The sequence below is a fragment of the Myotis myotis genome, unplaced genomic scaffold (assembly GCF_014108235.1).
Source record: "Myotis myotis isolate mMyoMyo1 unplaced genomic scaffold, mMyoMyo1.p scaffold_m19_p_2, whole genome shotgun sequence".
Classification (NCBI taxonomy): Eukaryota; Metazoa; Chordata; class Mammalia; order Chiroptera; family Vespertilionidae; genus Myotis; species Myotis myotis.
The window spans coordinates 81,090,717-81,107,707 of NW_023416324.1; positions in this window are offsets into that span (position 1 = coordinate 81,090,717).

Below are 16,991 nucleotides of genomic sequence, written 5' to 3' on the forward strand. Positions count from 1 at the left end.
ATTTTTTACAGAGAGGAAGGGAGAGAGAGATAGAAACATCGATGGGAGAGAAACATCGATCAGCCGCCTCCTGCACATCTCCTACTGAGGATGTGCCCGCAACCCAGGTACATGCCCTTGACCGGAATCGAACCTGGGACCTTTCAGTCCGCAGGCCGACGCTCTATCCACTGAGCCGAACCGGTTTCGGCTATATTGCTGACTTTTGCATTGCTCTATGAACGTTAAGGTCACTGCAAACTCCACCTCCATTGATTAAGCCATGTTGCAGGATTTCAAGTCCAGAGCTTTGGGTTCATAGAATTTTCGGATTTGTGAACCATCTTACCAGCAACAACTGAAGTGACCAAGGTCGCATATCCCCACCTTACTGTACACCACCCCCCACACAACCCCCACCACATACACAAAACAAACTTCCATTGGATAAATGACTTCGGTAGAAAAGTTAATACAGTGGTTCTTGATTGTTACTATTATTTTACATTATAAACAAAAGGATAAACATGAATACCAAAATAGTTAACCTAAAGAACAAATGAACATTATTTATGGGTCCTCATGTGAGAACTTGTCACCAGAGTATCCAACTAATACACACACACACACACACACACACACACACACACACTCACATAACATGCCATCTAGTTCTCGAGAATGTAACTGGGTTCACATGGGATAAAGACTCTTTATAGGAATGAATAGATTTTGGGTTGCATTGTCATAAAATCATTCACACCTGTGTGGGCTCCAAGTTTACCTGGCACCATTTTCACCACTGAAGGGATTCATCCTGTATTGCAGAGAAAGCAAGCAAGAGAGTTGAATGCAGATACTTATGATAGGATCTGTGCTCTGGCTTAGTTGATTCTGAAAAGAGTTCAGTCAAATAAAAGCAATACATTATAGAACATTATTTTGAGCAAGAGATTTTATAAAATAGCATATAATCATTGACCATAAATAGTCAATTGAACATTCCATTGCTTTTTATTAAACACCTGTAAAGTGAGGGGGACTTTGTGGGGGAAACATAAGACTGGAGTCACCACAATGTGTCTGTCATCTAGTGTCATTTCCATTAGGGCCAAAGTCTTTGCTGTCAAAACATTGTTTTTGAAGAATTGTTTAAAATTACATTGAAGAGGACCCTTTAAGAATATTAGTAAAATCAGGGACTCGGTCTGAGCTCTGCTTTTAGCTTCCACTGTCCATTCCCCATGGTATGTGAGGCCCTTAAAGGTCTTGCCCCTGCCTCTTTTTGTAGCCTGCCTTCTCACCACTCACTGCCTCTGCCTATTCTTCAGCTGCAGGGAACTGTAGCTCTCTGTGCCTTTGCACATGTTGTTCACTCTTCTTGGAATGCTTGTCTTCTCCTTTTTGTCTAATCCCTTCTCACTCTTCAAGAACTTAACATAATATATAGCCAAAAGAATTGAAAGTAGGGTCTTGAAGAGATGTTTGTACACCTATGTTTATAGCAGCTTGTTAACTATAGCCAAAAGATGGAAGCAAACCAACTGCCCATCAACAAATGCATGGATAATATGTGATATATTCATATAATATAATATTACTTAGCCTTAAAAAGGAAAAAAATTCTCCACCAACAAACAGACAGCCTACTGAATGGGAGAAGATATATGTTAATGATATATCTGATAAGGGTTTAATATCCAAAATATCTAAGGAACTCATACAATTTAACAACTCAAAGCCAACCAATCATGAAAAAATGGGCAGAGGATCTGAATATGTACAACATGGGGAAGATAGCCAATCATATTGTAATAACTATTTATGGTGCCAGATAAGTATTAGACTCATAAGGGTAATCATTTTGTAAGTTATATAAATGTCTAATCATTAAGTTGTATACCTAAAATTAATAATATAATATTGTTTGTCAATTGCATTTAAAAAAATAAAAAGCTAAAATAAAATTGGTAAATATAAAGGAGGGAAATTCTGACAAATACTACAACATGGATAAACCTTGAAGACATTATACTAAGTTAAATAAGTTGGTCACAAAAGGACAAATATTGTACAATTCTATTCTTATGAGGTATTTAGGGCAGTCAAATCCATAGAGACACAAAGTAGAATGTTGGTTTTCATGGGCTGAGAGGGGTGGGAGGATGGGGAACTATTGTTAAATTGGTACTGAGTTTCAGTTTAAGAAGATGAAAAGTACTGGCGAAGGATGGTGGTGATGGTTGTACAACAATGTGTATATACTTAATGCCACTAAACTGTACTTAAAATGGTTACAGTGGTAGATTTTATGTTATGTATATTTTACCACAATTAAAATAAAGTAATAAAAAAAGACAGCAAAGACATTGTCTCCTTTATAAAACCTTCTCTGACCCCCTTAATCTGGGATGAGTGTCCCTCCTGCTTGATCCCATAGCACTCTATGCTATTTCTGTCATTATGCCATCTCATAGTTTTCTCATATTGTAGAGATATACACTATCAATAATGTAAAACATTTAGCATCTTATTTATTTAGTTATTGTTCAATACACAGCAGTTATTAAAACATTTATCAGTTGTATTGCAATCTTTCTTACTGGTCTTTTTTTTTTTTTTTAAGGTGATAACAACTTTAACACTTTATGAAGCAGACAATCTCCATCCAGAGAACACTAGTCTTTCTAGATCATAAGCTCCTTTTTTTTTAAAAAAAATATAATTTTGTGAAGCCCAAATTTATTTCCATTAAAAATGCTCAAGAGACTTTAAAAAGGCCCAAAGCCCAAAGGTGTCCAGGTTTAATTTAAGATCATCCTGAGGTGGTGTCCCTTGGTTTCTCCTTTTGATCATAAACTCCTTGAAGACAGGAGCTGTCTCCTCTCTCCCTATGTCTTCAGAGCTTAGCAAAGTATCTGGGACATGGGTTTATTGAAAAATGAAATGAAAGTTAAAGGGATAATTCCTGGAACACCAGAGTGGGAAAAAGACTTTAGACTCTAAGAATAACATTGTGTCTACCACTGAGATCATGTATATAAAGTGGATTTTGCAATTCCTGCATGTAGTAGGCATTCAGTAAATTTTATAGAGAAGGGAGTTGAGTCCACAGGGGTGAAGTAATTGGCTCAGAATTAAACAGCTTAGTCACAGAAGAGACAAGCTCTGCATCTTCTGGTCCAGTGAATCCTTTTTTTCTATAACATTTGAAACGTGAGATGTGGGAAGGACCCTTGACCCCAACAGTAATAGGTTTACAAATAACTTTTTAAATTATTCAAACGTACACAAAAATACAGATGATGGCATTATAAGCCCATCACTCAGCACCAAAAATTACCAACTAGTTATCAATCTTTTTTTCTTTCTTTTTTTCCCCCAATCTTTTTTTATGTATATCCCTCTCCCCCAGAGTATTTTGAGGCTAATCCTAAACACCTTATCAAATTCTGACTGTATTTTTCATGAAACTATTTTTCATGAAACTGTTTTTCATGTATTTAATCTCGAGAAAGCGTGGATATCAGATCCTCAAAGCAGGCCTTCAGAATGTTGCTGAAGTGCCAAAACATAAGTAACATCTGATTTGCCTTAATCTCTAGAGATCAGTAGATTTCTTCCAATTTTTATATCTCTGCTGGGTTTTCATGCTTCTGTATTGTCATTTCTAACTTTTGTACCCAGTTCCAATTTTGTGCTTTTCTTTGTTTCACTTCATTGAATGACTTCTTTCTTCCAAAATCTTATCAGTCCTTCACGACCCATTCAGGAATTTTGTCCTGCCTAAAACCACTTTAGATTATCTTACCCGGGGAATGTGATGGAGTTTCGGGGCACAGCTTTACACTTATTCTTATGTAATTGTTTCACATGCAACAGTTTCGCTTTAACAAAATTGCAGGTGCCTTGATGGCTAGAATTCTGTCAGAAAAATTTTTTTTAATCTCCTCTCATTTTTCCTGCCCCCTTCCCAAGGTTACTGTCAATGGGGAGTCCATACTAAATTGCTCATCAGTTTGTTGATTAATCTTTGTGCACTCACATTTTGGGCCAATCATACACACTTACAGTAATATAGTTGAACCTAGGCAGTGGTCTTGCCAAAAATATCAAATTTAAATCTGATGTTTTCCTGATTCAACTTCCGTTTTTTCAGAAAACAGAGAATAGAGGACTCCACAGAGATGCAAACAGCAATATCTAGACTGTGGGAAACTACAGGAAAAGTTTCTTCAATAGCCCTGACCTGTTTGGCTCAGTGGATAGAGCGTCAGCGTGCGGACTGGAGGGTCCTGGGTTCGATTCCGGACAAGGGCATGTACCTTGGTTGCGGGCACATCCCCAGTGGGGGGCGTGCAGGAGGCAGCTGATCGATGTTTCTCTCTCATCAATGTTTCTAACTCTATCACTCTCCCTTTCTCTCTGTGAAAAATCAATAAAATATATTTTAAAAAAAGTTTCTTCAATAAATAAATTGCAAGGAGGGAAAAACATGAAGCGGGAACATATACATTTAAGAAGACCTGACAAGCCCTACCATTTTGGCTCAGTGGATAGAATGTCACTGAAGGGTCCCAGGTTCGATTCTAGTCAAGGGCACATGGCCGGGGTTGCAGGCTCGATCCCCAGTAGGGGATCAGAGGCAGCCGATCAATGATTCTCTCTCACCATTGATGTTTCTATCTCTCTCTTCCTCTCCCTTCCTCTCTGAAATCAATAAAAAAAATATATATATAAAAAAAATAAAAAATAAAAAGTCCTGACAACCAACCACAATGTGTGAACCTTAAGCGGATTCGGATCCAAAAAAACAAACTGAACAAAATTTATGACATTTGTATAATAACTAGAGGTCTGATGCATGAAATTTGTGCAAGGGGCTTGGCATTGGCAGCCCCCGGCTTCATCCGGAAGGTCGTCCGGACAGTTGTCTCGAGGTCATCTGGATAGTCGTTCTGCTGTTCAAGTCTAATTAGCATATTAGCTCTTTATTATATAGAATTAAACACTTAGTAAACAGTTTATGATGTGAAGGGTTTTATTTTTAATAAATTAAAAACTGTGGTAAAATACATATATCTAACATAAAATTTACCATCTTAATCATTTTTAAATGTACAGTTCATTGGTAATAAGTTTACATTGTTGTGCTACCATCACCACTGTCCAAACACAGAACTCTATTCATCTTGCAAATTGAAACTGTACCCATTAACAATAATCCCATTATCTCCTCCCCCAACCCCCAGCAATCACCATCCACTTTTTGTCTCTATGAATTTAATACTCTAGGAACCTCGTAAAAGTGGAATTATGCATTTGTCCTTTTGTAAATGGCTTATTTCATTTAGCACATTGTTTTCACGGTTCATCCATGTTGTCACATGTGTCAAAAGAGTATTTTTTTAAAGGAGTAATTGTTTTGTATTTGATAATAATATAAAGAACCCTTATCTTTTAGCGATACACACTGAAATATTTATGGATGAAATGATAGAAAGTCTGGGATTTGCTTCAAGATAGCATAATGGCAGGGAATAATGGGGGTACAGATGAAATAAGATTGTCGGTAAGTTATTAATTATTGCATCTGGGTAATAGTTACTTAGGGGGTCATTAAAATATTATGTCGATTGTGGTCTACGTTTGACATTTTTCATAACGAATTGTTAAAAAATGAAAAAGTATCCGTGAGAGAATGTGTGGGTTATTCTGTCCTCTCCTGCTCTCTCCTCCTTAGCAATGAGGACGACGGCCTCTGTTCTCTGTCAGCCAGGACTGGAGCCTGTGCAGAACTGTTGATACTGGCACTCTGTGCCCAGTGATACACTGCTGAGGTTGCATATAAATCAGGTATCCCTTAGCCACGCCTGTTGATGGATTGATCTGGCTTTGCTGTTAGAATCCAGGGAGGTGTTTAGAATCCAGACACACAAGTCAAGGGATTTGTCCTTACGTTTGTTCCTTGCCTGCGTGGATTTACTCAGCATTACCCTGTCGCCTCAACTTACAGGGGCCCCACATGGAAGAATGTGAGGTGACCCTCCCAATGCACCCCATCTTGGGCCTGTCAACTGTCAGGGGGCTTTCAGTTTGGGGAGTGGAAGGGAGGGCTGGTATAAAACAGCTTCATTGTATTAAGCTCTGAAAGAGGCTGGCTCATCCTCCTGGGGAATAGAAAGTAAATTGCTTCCCTTTAGGAGTAGAATTAACTCTTTCAGGCCAATAGAATTAGTTTAGTAATGACTGCCCCGTTGCCTTAGGATTCCCCCAAGTGGTATTTTTAATGAGCTGTGTCTATCCATTACTACCAATGACACAATTTAACGGAATTGACTGGCAACAACAGGTCTGACTAATTTTTTCCTCAAAATACACCAGGTGTTCTTGTGAAGGGATCAATTGACTGCTTGTTTCCGAACTGAGAAGGCACAACCTCATTAGAGGCCGCCAGGAGATGAACTCTCTAATCCTTATTCATTTTCAGAACAAGGATTGTAGTTTCTCATACCCCAGCCCGTCAGCAGGTCTTTTGTGTTGCTATCAAGTCTTAGTTCCTTGTTTCCAATTTGCTATATAATTTCTCTTCAGGCTTGTAGCTTCAGAGAAAAGGAGTAACAGTAAGCAAGTTTTAACTGACAGGTTTTGAAACCTGAAAGTTAAACATCTAGACAGGTTAGCAGATGCATTGAAAAGGCTTTAAAGAAGATTGTAGTTGATTTTCAACTTTGCAGGTGGCTGTGTTTATAATTGAACAGCTCTGAAATTTGAAGAGAAGGTCTCCTTTTATTTGCAAACTAGAGGCCCGATGCACGTAATTCATGCAAGAGTAGGCCTTCCTTCCCTCTGGCACCCCGGATCCAGGCTTCCCTTGCAGCCCCGGCTTTGACTGGAAGGATGTCCAGTCTAATTAGCATATTATGCTTTTGTTATTATAGACATCTCTTCTCCCCCAGCAACACAGAAGGTGGGAGACATAGGAAAAATGAGAAATAGTATTTTTTCATTAAAAGTAATCTTGGAAAGTTTTAAGGACGCCTCCCACTTTCTATTAAGCAGAAAAGCAATGATTTTGTCTCCAAGTGGCCATTTATTTATTTATTTTAAACAGTATATTCTTTTTTTTAAATATATGTTTTTATTGATTTTTAGAAAGAGAGGAAGGGAAAGTGATGAGAGAGAAGCATCATCAATGGGCTGCTTCCTGCACACTCCCTACTGGGGATGGAGCCTGAAACTTGGGCATGTGCCCTGACTGGAAATTGAACCAGCAACCTCTTGGTTCATGGGTTGCCACTCAATCACTGAGCCACACCGGCTGGGCTGCAACTGGCCTTTTAAAGAAAAGCTACCTAGGCGGGAGAATTGATGCCTGAAGTAGGTTAGTCAATGGCTCCCACTTGAGAGATACATTTATTCTGTGAGACCATGTAGTGACATTTAGTAACCTGGAGAATTAATTAAATAAAATGGTAACCCCCTGAAAGAGTTAACTCCTCTCTTCAGGTTAACCAGTTTATTTCTAGAGAGTGAGTTACTTGTCTCAGCCACCTCCCCAACCCCGGTCACCCCAGCGAGGATGCAGCCCTGTGTCCCCAGTCTTCCTCTGAGGGGAGGCTGTGCAGCTGGAATCAAACAGGTGGGACTTCCCAAAGAATTAAGTGCCTTTAGAATCCAGTTCCCCCAAGGAGGCGAGAGTTTGTTGGACATAAGTGCACAGATTGTGATTTGCACAGCTGCCGTATGCTGGTTAATTCTTAATAAAATCATACATCCATAGCCCTTGCAGCGGAGGGGGTGGGGGGGTCAGTTGGTTGGAGCGTATCCCATAAATTGAAAGGTTGAGGGTTCGATTTCAGTAAGTATTCCTCTTTTTCTAAAATCAATAGGTAAGGATTGAAAAAAAGCAAAGCAAAACAAACAAACAAAAAAAACCTCCATACGTCCATAAACCCGGAGGGCACCGTGGGGTTCCTTGGAGCTTTGGCTTTGGAGTCGGGCACATTCTGGTTGGAATCCTGGTCTTACTAGCTGGGTGACATTGCTTTGCAACTCTAAACTGTGGTTTCTCTATAACGTGGAGTGGATAGGATACACACCTCTGGGAGCTGGAGCTCACCATGGAAGAAGACTCAGTGACGCTGTAGCTTAGGGCCTGGCAGCTATTGTCGTCTTTGCTGCTGTTATTACAAAGTCCCTCCCTCTCTGGGCCCTACCTCCTTTTCCACCAATGAAATCCTCCATATTTCTCTGGGTAGCCTCTACAGATTCCCTCTCTCTAGTTCCTGTCATAGTTTGTAGGTGCCATTGTTAAAGCCCTTATTCTATTAAAGCTGCTTATTACCCTGCTTGGACAGCTGTTGTAGGCATTAATGTATGTGCCTGCCACAGAGGAGGCAATCACGGAAATGTAACTTCATTTTACTTGCACAGTATCTGTCTCAGTAGGTACAATTTATCCAACAAATGTTCACTGAATGTCTACTATAAGCAATTATCTCATGCAACCCTTACCATTCCAAGAAGTAGCTCCTGTTACACAATGGAGGAGGAGGTTTGCAGTGGTCAAGTAAGTTGTAAGGATGAAGCCAACTAGAAGTAAGGATGAAGCCTTAGCTGGTTTGGCTCAGTGGATAGAGTGTCAACCTGCAGACTAAAGGGTCCCAGGTTCGATTCCGGTCAAGGGCTCATGCCCAGGTTGCAGACTCTTCAGGGGGCAGCAGATCAATGTTTCTCTTCATTGATGTTTCTATCTCTCTCTCCTGCTCCTTTTCTCTCTGAAATCAATAAAAATATATGTAAAGTGCAAGTAAGGATGAAGAGCTAGGATTCAAACTCAGGTCTGTCTGTGAGAGCTGAGACAATATTTTATAGATCATAGCATTCTTAGAACCTAGAACAGTTCCTAACACCTGCTAAATGTTCCATTAATATCGCATTGGAGCCAGCTATCATTCTTCACCCTCCCTACCAAGATAGAGAGGGCCCAGTGAGGTTTCAGTCAGCACTCTGTGCTCATTATTTGGCTGGCTGTTCTCAGATTCAGTCCTCATACTTCCCTATTCTGCTCTGGATCATGCACAAGGGGCTGATCTGCAAATGGCCTTTCCCAGACTCCCTTGCCAACTGGCTTCCAGCTAGGTTCAGCCAGCAGGAGGCTTCTCTGCAGGAGTTGCAACCATGGAATTGGTGCAATCATGGCCAAGCATGCTGCCTCAAACAGAGACGAAGGGGAGAAACACTCTGACTTCTCCTTTCCTCCTGCTCCCCAATCTCTTCCCAGTGCCCTCCTTTGACTAAACCTAGCTGGATGTCAGTTGGCAAGGGACATGAGAAATGGACTTTGCAACAGGCCGATTTTGGTGATACAGAACGAGCGGCAATGAATGGATCTGAGGGCAATCAGGCAAACTCTCCCACCTTGTTTCTAGGTCAAAGTTTCTTCCAATCAAAAACTTTGCTCAGGTACAAAAGGTCCTAAACTGGGAGCGGCTATCTGGGAAAGCAGATGGTGAGGGTGGGGTGAGGAGCAGAAAACCTGTCTTTTTGTGTTCTGTTATTGGCATACTTAACCTTTGCTGGTTGATTGGGGCTTGTGGAGCAAGTGAAAATATATCTTTTTTTTTAAAAAAAAATGTTTTTATTGACTTCAGAGAGAGGAAGAGAGTGGGAGAGAGATATAAAAACATCAATGATGAAAATCATTGATTTGCTGCCTCCTGAACACCCTACACTGGGGATCGAGTCCGCAACCTAGGCATGCACCTTGACTGGAAATCGAAACATGACCTCCTGGTTCATGAGTTGAGGCTCAACCATTGAGCCACACTGGCCGGACTCAAAATATATTTTAATATGTGCTTTTAACTTTCACATTAAAAAAAATGCCCTGTGAAAAATGGCCACTTATCCTGAAGATGTATTCACTTAAGACTCCCACTAGAGCCCTAACCTGTTTGGCTCAGTGGAGCATCAGCCTGTGGACTGAAGGGTCCCAGGTTTGATTCTGGTCAAGGGCATGTACCTTGGTTGTGGGCACATCCCCAGTAGGGGCTGTGCAGGAGGCAGCTGATCGATGTTTCTCTCTCATGGATGTTTCTAACTCTCTATCCCTCTCCCTTCCTCTCTGTAAAAAATCAATAAAATATACTTAAAAAAAATATATATATATATAAAAAGACTCCCACTATAGTGGCCACGGGAACATTGCTCATGGATTTGTGGCAGAATGAGACTTGTCAATAGCTTGCTTAATAAATATAGATTAAAAGGATATCCAATATCTGCCGTAAACCCACAAAGGAATATACATTTGCAGCAAGAGATCAAGACTTGAATGAAGAGAACCAAGATGGCGGCATAGGTTCACGCCGGAGTTTGCTGCCTTGAACAACTACTTCAAAAGTGAAACTAAAAAACGGAAGGGACATCACCCAGAACCACTGGAACGCTGGCTGAGTGGAAGTCCTACAACTAGGAGGAAAGAGAAACACATACGGACACTCAGAGGAGGCACAGTGCTGAAGTCAAATTCTGAGGTGCGGAGTGCGCGGAGCGGGCTGGCGGCGGAGGGCGCAGTTGGCGTTTTCAATCGGGAAGGAGTCGCAAACTCTGAGCTCCAGATACAGGCGAGTCTTTAGGGACCCAGACTCAAACAGGAGAAGGGGGACTGTCTGGCTTTGGTCAGAGCAAGTGCAACTTTCTCTCCGAGCTTTGCAGCGGGTGCTGGGACTCAGAGAGGCAGAGCCCCTGGGGACGGGACTGAGAGCCGCCATAACTGCTCTCTCTGGCCCACCCTGTTGATCCTGTGCGACCCACCCTGCCCAAGCCCTGCACAGAGGCATTTGTCGGATAGCCTCAGGCAAAGGCTAGGTTAGCACCTCCCTAGAGGACAGAAGTTCTCTCACTGCAGACACAGCTGATTCTCATAGCCACTTGGCCTGGAGGTCAAACCCTCCCTGGAATTAGCTACAACAATCAAGATTTAACTATAAGACTGCGAACAAAGACCACTAGGGGGTGCACCAAGGAAGCATAACAAAATGCGGAGACAAAGAAACAGGACAAAACTGTCAATGGAAGATATAGAGTTCAGAACCACACTTTTAAGGTCTCTCAAGAACTGTTTAGAAGCCGCCGATAAACTTAATGAGATCTACAAGAAAACTAATGAGACCCTCGATGTTATATTGGGGAACCAACTAGAAATTAAGCACACACAGACTGAAATAACGAATATTATACAGGCTCCCGACAGCAGACCAGAGGAGCGCAAGAATCAAGTCAATGATTTGAAATGCGAGGAAGTAAAAAACACCCAACTGGAAAAGCAAAATGAAAAAAGAATCCAAAAATGCGAGGATGGTGTAAGGAGCCTCTGGGACAGCTTCAAGCGTACCAACATCAGAATTATAGGGGTGCCAGAAGATGAGAGAGAGCAAGATATTGAAAACCTATTTGAAGAAATAATGACAGAAAACTTCCCCCACCTGGTGAAAGAAATGGACTTACAGGTCCAAGAAGCGCGGAGAACCCCAAACAAAAGGAATCCAAAGAGGACCACACCAAGACACATCATAATTAAAATGCCAAGAGCAAAAGATAAAGAGAGAATCTTAAAAACAGCAAGAGAAAGAAACTCAGTTACCTACAAGGGAATACCCATACGACTGTCAGCTGATTTCTCAACAGAAACTTTGCAGGCCAGAAGGGAGTGGCAAGAAATATTCAAAGTGATGAATACCAAGAACCTACAACCAAGATTACTTTATCCAGCAAAGCTATCATTCAGAATTGAAGGTCAGATAAAGAGCTTCACAGATAAGGAAAAGCTAAAGGAGTTCATCACCACGAAACCAGGATTATATGAAATGCTGAAAGGTATCCTTTAAGAAGAGGAAGAGGAAGAGGAAGAAAAAGGTAAAGATACAAATTATGAACAACAAATATGCATCTATCAACAAGTGAATCTAAGAATCAAGTGAATAAATAATCTGATGAACAGAATGAACTGTTGATTATAATAGAATCAGGGATATAGAAAGGGAATGGACTGACCATTCTTGGGGGGAAAGGGGTGTGGGAGATGCGGGAAGAGACTGGACAAAAATCGTGCACCTATGGATGAGGACAGTGGGTGGGGAGTGAGGGCGGAGGGTGGGGTGGGAACTGGGAGGAGGGGAGTTATGGGGGGGAAAAAAGAGGAACAAATGTAATAATCTGAACAATAAAGATTTAATTAAAAAAAAAAAAAAAAAAAAAAAAAAAAAAAAGACTTGAATGAAGACAGCAGGAGACATCTTTAAAGAGAATTCCCTGTTGCAATTTGATGATGAAAATCAGTCTTAACTGGGCATTTAATTTCTTCTGTGGGTTCAAAGCACATCCCTAAAGTTTTACTCCAGGAAGGTGGATCATGATAGTTTTTTGCTATAAACCTTCTAATATTGGGTAGAGTTATTAAAAGATATTTTTGTGAATAAGGGTTTTGCTTATTTTAAGAGTGGTGTTATAAAAACCAAAAATGAACCTGAAAAATTACCAACTTTGCAGAAACCCTTGGTAAAAACTAATGTGGGAAAATACATGGGATTCATAAGTACATAGCATTTATTTGTAAAAAACCTTACTCTTTCTAAAAAAGCACACATTTTCTTAGCAAAATTCTGTGCATTGAATAGGGAAAGGAATCTTTTTATGTAAAAAGGAAAGAAAAAGAAAGGTGAAAAAGGAAGAAAGGAAGGAAGGAAGAAGAAACAATAAAACGCCTTCCTTGATGAGGTAGCAGAGGCCTATTTAATGCAGGACAACATTTTAGAGGCGCATGGCAGGTCCATAAAACTTGTGCAGTTTTTCTTTCCTTTCTTCTCATTGATTTTCCCTTTTGGCCTTCTCTGGGCCTTCCAAGACTGGCTTAACTTGTCAAATAAGCCATACTTTATGAGTGTTTACCTTTGATTCCACACACAGCCCCAGTCCCACACTGTCTATTTTTTTTTTAAAGTATATTTTATTGATTTTTTACAGAGAGGGAGAAGGATAGAGAGTTAGAAACATCGATGAGAGAGAAACATCGATCAGCTGCCTTCTGCACATCTCCTACTGGGAATGTGCCCGCAACCAAGGTACATGCCCTTGACTGGAATCGAACCTGGGACCCTTCAGTCTGCAGGCCAACGCTCTATCCACTGAGCCAAACCGGTTGGGATGCCACACTGTCTATTTTTGCTTTCCCTTTATTACTCTCTAGCTGTAAACCAGAAATTCTCACACTTCACTATGCAGAAAGATCAAATGAGAGTTTTAGCTAAAATTCAGATTCCTGGGCTCTGGGGAAACCTAGAATTCTGTATGAATCACTGAATCTGAGTTTTACCAAACACCACACTTATTTCTGTTGTAGGTGAGGCTGATGTTAGGTTATCCAATAAGATGTGACTTTTCATCGGGGAGGTTCCATTTTATTGAAAGAGGAATTAGTCTTTAATTGTGGAACTATAGGCATCAGCCGTCCTTGTGTCTAGAATTTCTATGAGGAGCACAGCTTCCTGAAAGATCCTGTTGTCAGGCCTGCAGTTCTTGCTTTTCCTGCTACTTCCCCTCCCCTGTAGCAGGGGAGTGTGGTGGAACCCCTGCAGGTCTAAAGAGGTCATCCATCTCTGGTTTGGAATTCAAGGACTTGGAGAGACCATGACCCTCATTCTTTGGTAGACTACTTTCCAGGTTTGTTAGGTTTTTAAAATTTAAGGCAAACTGAAAAGTAATAAAAAAAAACAAAACACTTGTACTCAGCACTTGCCTCACATATAAGAAATTACTTCTGTAACATGAATTGAGGGAATCAACTCCAGTTTCAAAAATGACTCCCCCACTACCTGTCAACGTACCTGAAATTCTGCCATTACAAATGACAGCAGCCTTTTGACCCTGGCAAACTGTTAGGCCTCAAGGCTAGCTATTACCATGCACATATTTCTGGGCCAATATCACCTTAAATGGAGTCAGTGAGCATTTTGGTGATAGTCTCAGATGATTGAAACTAGGGGTCCCTAAAAATGGGGAGAGGGTTAGGAGAAAGGAGAGTTTTGCTGGAGCTGGCTATGCTCCCAGGTGAGAAGAAAGTCACCCTTTTCACCTTACTTATTCTAATCACTTGTACTGTAAGCAAATAAAAATTAAATTGAAGAGGGGAAAAAATACCCAACAAGTGAGAGTGGCTGTTTGGATAAATTCAAGACAAACAGAAATAATCCCTACAACATTGCTTATCAACCTTCCAAAACCTGACTATATTGAAGAGTGGAAATGTATTTTTATTTTGTATGTTTCTTTTTTTTATATATTTTATTGATTTTTTACAGAGAGGAAGGGAGAGGGATAGAGAGTTAGAAACATCGATGAGAGAGAAACATCGATCAGCTGCCTCCTGCACATCTCCTATTGGGGATGTGCCCGCAACCCAGGTACATGCCCTTGACCGGAATCGAACCTGGGACCCTTCAGTCCGCAGGCCGACGCTCTATCCACTGAGCCAAACCGGTTCCGGCATTGTATGTTTCTTTTTTATAAAATATATTTTATTGATTTTTCACAGAGAGGAAGGGAAAGGGATAGAGAGTTAGAAACATCGATGAGAGAGAAACATCGATCAGCTGCCTCCTGCACACCCCCAACTGGGGATGTGACCGCAACCAAGGTACATGCCCTTGACTGGAATCGAACCTGGGACCTTTCAGTCCGCAGGCCGACGCTCCATCCACTGAGCCAAACCGGTTAGGGCTTTGTATGTTTCTTGACATCAATGTACAAATAAAGTAACAGTAGACATATTTTCATGTGACATAGTACAGATTGAAATAAATTTAAAATGTCTCTTTAAATTATTGAAGGCTACTGAATTAGGTTTGAAATATTAGGTGAAAGTATTCAATATAATTTAAAATTCTGAAGGGATAAAGGGAAACTTTCAGGATAGAAGTATGTATTTATGTCATCAGTTGTATTAAATGATGCTAAAACTTTCTAAGACTCTGAAAAATGGTCTGCTTTTGAATAATCATAGAAATAACTTCTTTGAGGAGTCACGATCAGCCTTCATTTTCGTCTTTATTCTCTTTCCCACTTATTTCTTCACTTACTTCAGTCAACAGATTCTGTACAAAAGTTAGCTCTGGCCTGTGTGCATACCTCATCTCTGAGCTGAGAACAAAATCGCCTCTAGGATGAGCTTGTCCTAGGGGCCTGAGGCTGCTGCTGGTGGCTCTGGAATCTTAGGACATCAGCAAGTTAACTTTGGATGCCTTGATTTCCCCACTGATAAAGTGGAGATAACAATGCCCATTATGCAAAAAGAATTCGTAAGTTATTCATGGGGACTTTAATATGGTTTAAGGCCCTCTAGTATGCAGCAATGTTATAAGAAGAGGTGGGTTTTAACATTTACTGTGTGACAAGGGGAAGGGAAAGGAAAGTACCACCCCCCCCCCCCAAAAAGTCAAAATTGAAATTTTCTATTAATGTCATTATCTTTGAGTTTAGTGAAAATCATTTGAGTAGAATCTCCTCTTTTGATATTTAAACATTTTTTAAAAATAGGAAATTATATATATATATATATATATATATATATATATATATATATATATATTTGATTTTATAGACAGGGAGCGAGAGAGCCAGAGAGAGACAGACAGAGACATATGAGAGAGAGACATGTGAGAGAGAGACATCGATCAGTTGCTTGCCTACATGCACCCTGACCTAGTATCTGAACCAACAACTTGAGTATGTATGTCCCCCTACTGGAAATGGAACCAGGAGCGTGCAGGAGGACACTCCAACCAATTGAGTCACACTGACCAGGACTGTCTCATTTTTTACCTCCACTCTCCAGAACTTGTTTTACAAGGAAACAAAAGTTGCTAAACTGTAAGATATGTTGAAAATGGCCAATTCTTATTCAAGGTATTAAGGCTGCAACAACCTGAACTACGTGTGCTGCATCTAATCAGATGGGGGTCTCCCCCATAGGACTATTTGGGGAGTTTGCGTTCTCATTGTTGAGGCTCTGAGCTATGGCAATAATAAGTGCAAACAAGTGTTAACCTTGGATCCGTTTTCGGGTACTCCAAACCAGCAAGTGTGTGCATTTTGCTTGGAGAACTGCACACTTTGCAGCAGGCATTTGCACATTTATATCCGTGCACGGCCTTAATGGGAAACATTTGAGTCTGGTTGCAGAGTTTTGCTCAGTGTGAAATCTGTTCCTAACACAATGGTCAGATCGAAAGGAGTTTCATTACATGGCTGGGCATTTCTTCTTTCTTTGGGTAATATAAAATGTGAATGCAATACTTTCTAGTTTAAAGTTACCACAAAACTTCATAATCTTAACCTCAAAATCTAGTCCTAAATTTATACAGAGAACCAGAGGCCTGGAGCTGGCTGCAACTGCTTGTTTGATCTTGGTTAAGTTCCAAAAAGCTAGGGAGAGTTCAAAGCAGGGCCAGGGGCAACTCCACACTTTAATCCACACTCCCCTTTTCCTTCCCTCTTTACTCGCCCTCTATGCTCTGGTATGACCTACACTATATATACATTTCAATAACCCTGGACCCCATAGATTCTAGAACAATGAGGAAAGCGTCTTTCCTTATTGATACTGACAGGACCTTTGGTCAGAAAATGTCCCTCAACAGATGTTAGAGAATGTGGTCATAAACCAGAAAGATATGTGTTACAACTTTTAAGGCTGTTTTATTTCTACCTCTCTAAATTCCGCTGGATAAGGTGTAATTCCCCTCCCCCCCCCCCTTTTTTTTCCTGCAGAAACCCCTCTTGAGGGTTTAGGATAAAGGAAAAGCAGTTAGGGTTTTAGATAAGTTACAGACTTTGCTTTGCATTAGTCACTCTTTCCCCATCTTCCCAAAAAGAAATAAAGAGAGAACATAAAGAACAATTATGAAGCGATACCAGTAATGAAACAAGAATGCATTCTTTAAATTTGTTAT